We start from the raw sequence: 5,974 nt of genomic DNA on the forward strand, positions 1-5,974 counted from the left end.
GCGTTTAAGTCGCCGCTCTCTTCCTTTGCCGCACAAGCACCTAACGAAAGAGGAGACACTAGAAGGGCGCCTGCTGTACACGAACACATACCTCCATCTCAGCCTCCTCCACTCGATGTACCGTGCAGTCCATCCGTCAAATCAATGCCCACTAAGCGGGCTAGAACAAGCTACTTTTTACCACGGAACTTGGGCCTGTCCCTAAACTAAGACAGTACCCGTGAAAAACAATCCAACGACTGAACAGTGGGACGCACGCTGTCCAGCTCGACACTCGAAGATCAGCGCAGATTGGTCGAGAGGGCCCGGGCGACAGCCAAATTCGATAGAATATGTAATCCATACTTGAGCATTACTTTGCGGTGTTTAAAGAAGTCCTATTAAAACATAACTAGAATATTCCGCACTGGAGATATAACGAAAGAAGAGAAGATCTCTGTTAGGACAATCTACAAAAACGTAAAAAAGAGTGACTGCGGAAATTACCGACCAATTTTCATCCTTTCAGCGCGTTCACATATAATAGAGAAGTACGTAGCATCTGTGCTACATTCATTCTGCAAACGGTTTTCGCTAAATAACAATGATCAATTCGGCTTGACACCAAACAAAAGTACAAGTTTCTTGTTAAAAGAGTTATCCGATTGCACCAACAGTTCGATAGAAAAGAACCGAGTGGTTCTGGCTTTCATGTTAGATTTAACAAAACTTTCGATACCATACACCTCAATATTATTTTAAAGAAGTTGCAATATCTAGGCTTTGCGGAGCATTCTTCAAAATTCTTCTCAAGCTATTTCACTGAGAGATTTTATTGTGTGAGACTAAGACAAACGTATAGCAGTTTTTAGCCATAAAATCAGGAGTACCTCAGGCATTACATAAAGGTCATTGCTTTTCAACATTTGTTGTAAATACCTCGGCCTCCTACCAATAAATTAAAAAACTTTTCAGTAACGAGACGACACAGCATTACTGCAGATGTTACCAACATTGATACAGGCTTTCAATGCCTACAAAGCAATATTGTAGCACAATTTTATTTGTTTCATGAAAATTTTATTTTAGTAAATAGGCAGAAAACAAAGCTTATCTACATTACGATTGCACAAAAAATATAAAAAGTATCAGGATTTTTTTTCATTATTGTGACTGTAACATCTGCCATGGCCCACCTTTACCACTTGAATCAACTGTAAAGTATTTAGGTATGTGTTTTGATCAGTGTCTAACATGACGAAGCTGCGTTAAACATATATATAACAAGTTAAGGCCAATTGCTGCAATGATGTATCACCTCTGAGGTAGAGCTCCGTTCAAAGTTAAGCTTTCAGTGTCTAAGCCGCTAGTTGAATCTTTACTTTCGTATTGGATCAGATTATACGACACTTACTCATCAACCAAAAGAAGAAACTATCTCGTAACTCGAAAAATATTCAAAACAATAACCTACGGTACAGTATTAGATAGCGTTGGTACGAAGGAAAAATTCGAAGCCTAGGTATACTAACAATGAAAGAACTGTTTAAATGTGTAGTGTTGAAGAATCAGTACTTCAGTAAAAAGTTCATTGTTGCAGTAATAAATAGTGTGGCACTGTGAAAAACGGAAAGGTATGCAAAAACAAGAGTGTACTCAAATAAAAAGAGTATGAAAATACTATGTTTCGGAAGTGTTCACTGAAATAACTGATGATCTATGTATTATAAACACGAGATGGAAACTGAACAAAGCAATTACAAAAAGGTTTGAAGGTTTAATAAACACGGAGTAATATTGCCACTTTACATTTGGAGAATTGTATACTGCCTTGTGGTAAATTTGCTTTATTTATGTTGCTTTATGTCTTAACGCATTCAAAGTCGAATTGAGTTGTATTCCGGTAACTGAGTGTGCTATATTCATTTTATGAGTTACAGTACATTATTCTTTTGATGAATTTTGGGTAACAAGAAGACGCTCCTTTCATGTGTGCGTTTTATGTGTTGTTTTGTTTCATGCACTGCAAATTGTTCAGTGTACAGTCAAACGCTTGTATAACGAAGCGTGCGGGACCGTGGTAATTGTTCGTTATACACGTCACTTCGCTATATGCGTCGCGCGCTAAATTGACACCCTATATAGCAGATAAGCATATATAAGAAGCAGAAGTTTACTTAATCTTACAAGAAGATGAAGGTTACAAAGCAAAATTATACAGACGAAGGTCCCATAGTCGAGACTGCACCAGGAGCCTCGGTTAAATATTACATAAAAGAATAAAACAGAGTAAAAGCCGCTAGAATCATAATATACAGTGGCATATTATAGAGCTATATGCATTGCAAAGTTGTAATATAAATTATTTAAAAATATTGACAATATTACAATACAAAATAAGTTGTATATTTAGGGCGGACTCGAAGGGGGAGAAAAAAATGCACAAATAGAATAACAGGAAACTCAATATTATACATGTGAAACTATAGTAATATTCAGAAGAACACTAAGGAATTTTCACAAGATAGAAAACACTAAAACGCGCATCTAGGAGAAATTTCTAAACACTCTATGCCACAAGAAATAAAATCAGGCATAAATACATTCACTCAGTATGAGAAAACACGATGAAGCAAAAAGGAAAAGAAGGAATTAAAGTGAAATATAACAAAATAATAAAAACCGAGGGCATCACTACCGACATACGTTCAGCAAGAAAAAACAATACGCAAAAGTGCAACAAATAATACTCAAAAATACTCAAATGTGGCTACACGGATCCGCTTCCTTGACGGGTCCGTTTTATGTTATGCCACTTGCTCCTGTATCTTTTCTTTGTCCTTAAGGAACGTCGACAAGGTCGACGCGCTGATACCGTACTCCTCAGCTACGTACTTTTTTTCCGGCTGCTCTGCACGGCACTGATGATCTTCACCTTCTCATCGAGGCTGAATTGTCGTCGCTTTTTAGTCCCTGCACCTTCACCTGCGCTCATCGCGATTCCAAGACGTTGCAACACGAAGAAGGCGCAATCGAACAACCACGCTACAGACCAGATCTGGAACAGACTCGCTTCTCTCCGCAGTCAGGCAGGCGCGCATGCGCACACTTAGCTGATTCTTCTTACGCCGTTTTTCTGCTGCCGCCTCCCCAAGAATAGCCCGAAAACTTTCCTCCGAATCGTAATTGCCCTTTGCCTCTTCCTTCTCGCAACCGTCCAGTCATTCTAAAAAAAATCTTAAATACAAGTTTCATCCCAAATTTGCACACCGATCGCCCTTTTCCTTCTTTCTTCTCGCTAAAAAGTTCAAGTGCTCCGGGAACAGCAGAACAGCCAGTCAGGACTTTGGACCACGCCGGCGTACCGTGCCTGTTTTGTGCCATTTCTCATTTTATTTATTACACTGTACACACTGCTGCGACAACAAAACTCGGTCCAGACTGCTTTTCCACCGGCAGGAAACCAGTGAAGGGAGCGGAAGAAAAGGAACGCCACCCAACATGGAAGTTAAGAGGCGACATGAAAATTGTTTGTCGATATCTTCCGCGCTCCTATGTTGCCTATTCCAACGTTACTAGAATGAGCTAGTAACGATGGTCTATTTGGCGTCTGTCGACACAAGAAAGGCCGAATGTATAGCTGGTTCAGCACCAGGCCAACGCCTTGAACCGCAGGCGTTTGCGCCACCGCAGTGATTGCGTTCTTCGTCACGAGGGCCAAAGGCGCAATTAGGCGAACCGTCCCCTCTCTGGCTGCGTAAAAGGAAACATGTGGGGTTATCGGGGAGGAGTTTTGTGGGAGGAAGCACTAGCCCTCGCTTACGCGCGCTGCCTGGAAATATTTCGGAAGGAGGGGGAAAGGGGGGGTCGAACTCCCTCCTCCAGCTGGCTACATCCCTGAGCAGCAGTGCAGGAGCATTATCGCCCTTTCTTATTTTTGTAGTTCTTTTAAAGATAGCCCTGGGTGACCTTGGTCTCACCGCTTGCATTAGCGAGTGCCATCGGCGGCAGCAGCGGGCCGCGGCGACGCAGCTCCGAGCCTATATCGAGCAGCCTGGTTGCTTCGATTCGGTTTGCTTCTGCGCGTTACCACGTGTGCGGCTAGCCGTATTCGTTATCAAACAACAATTCAGCGATTGGGAACGCATGATTTGCTTTGTTAAACAGGAAAATTCGCTGTAGTGGTATTCGCTGTAGTGGCGTTCACAATACATAGGAAACACCGGAATCTGGCCAGGCCATATGGCATGCTTCGTTGTACAGGCCATTTCGTAGTAGAAGCGTTAGTTGTAGCGGCGTTTGACTGTATATACGAAAGTATTTTTGCATTACATTTCATGTAATGTAATTGAAATGTGTTCTTTCACCAGCTGCCTGGTGACTTTACAAGCACTGCGTGCTTAGATTTACTAAAAAGTTATCCCTTACAGAAGACGGATAAATGAATGAACAAATGAAATAATCAATGAATTTATACCGTCAATATATCTTACACCGACACAAGAAAAGCATGGGCAAGAATACGCAAACTCAAAGGACGACAAGCACACAGCCTACCTCTGGTCAGCACAATAGCAGACGCACTTGATGACCAGGCTGAAACACTCCCACAACACTTCTAACACTTGTCCAGTTCAGCACATTACACAAACACTTTCAAGAAACACCAATAATCGGCCAAAAAGAATCCTTTCTAGATAAAAATAGGTCAGCATCTTCCGATAACTCAGAGTTTTGACTGCATCAGCTGAGGGCTGCTCTGAGCACGTGTGAACCCTTAGCTCCAGGCACAGACGGCATCACATATACAAAGATACAACAGCTACACGCAGACACACTTAAAACACTTCTACATCTTTTTAATAAAATATGGCTTTCGAGGCAAATTCACCACTCTTGGAGGGAGGCCATAGTAGTGGCTTTCTTGAACGAGGGAAAGGGCCTGTCGTCCTCCTCATGTTACCGTGAATTAGCCGTGACGAGCTGCCAGTGGAAGCTTCTCAAAATGATGATAAATAGCAGGCTCGTGTACGCCCTTGAGTACAGCGGTCTTCTCGAGACCTGCCAGGCAGGCTTCAAGATGGGGCTATCGACGAACGATCAATTTGTCGCACTTTACTCGTACATTAAGGACGCCACCGTGCCTAATCAGAATTGTGTAGCTGACTTTTTCGAACTCTAGTGGGCCTACAATACCGCTTGGGTTTACAGAATCCTTAGTGACCTCAAGTCAGTCTTTGTTTCGGGTAACACATGAAACACCCTTGTTTGTTACTTCTCGGAGAAAACGTTTCGAGTGGGGGTTGTTTGTGCACTAGCAAATGATCACGTGCAAGAAAATGGCGTGCCGCAAGGTGGCGTGTTGTGCTGCACTCGTTTCATAGTCAAGATAAACTCTTCAGGTGAAGGAATGACCACCTACAATTTCTTTTTTCATGTATGTAGACGACCTGCAGATATCTTTTACATCATGTAATATGTCATTCTGCGAACGTGAAGTGAAGCTGGTGGTCAAGAAACTTGTCGGTTGGGCAGACAAGAATGGCTTAAAACTTAACCCTGGAAAAAGCTTGTGCCTTTGTGTTCTCCAGGACGCGTGGGGTCTATGCCGACCCAGACATTGCTGGTGTGTTTTTTAGGTCTAGTGGTGCATCCATTCCTATGAAGAAGGAGCACAAGTATTTAGAAGTTGTATTTGACCACAAACCCACAGTCATTCCCCACGAAAGGGAATTTAAGCATAATTGTATCAAAATAATAAATATCCTTAATGTCCTCTCACACCAATCGTATGGTTCCGACAAAGAACTCCTGTTACACACTGTATACTTTAGTTGGGTCTCAATTGTAATATGGCTGTGTGCTGGATGGGTCGGCGACCAAAACAGCATTGCCAATTCTTGATGCAGTGCTAGACTGGGTGCTTTGTTTTCCATCGGGTGCTTTTCGCACGAGCCCGGTCGAATGTTTGTATGTCGCGTTTAGCAAGTGGGGC

The sequence above is a fragment of the Haemaphysalis longicornis genome, unplaced genomic scaffold (assembly GCF_048455015.1).
Source record: "Haemaphysalis longicornis isolate Haplotype H1 unplaced genomic scaffold, Haemaphysalis longicornis Haplotype H1 scaffold_11, whole genome shotgun sequence".
Lineage (NCBI taxonomy): Eukaryota > Metazoa > Arthropoda > Arachnida > Ixodida > Ixodidae > Haemaphysalis > Haemaphysalis longicornis.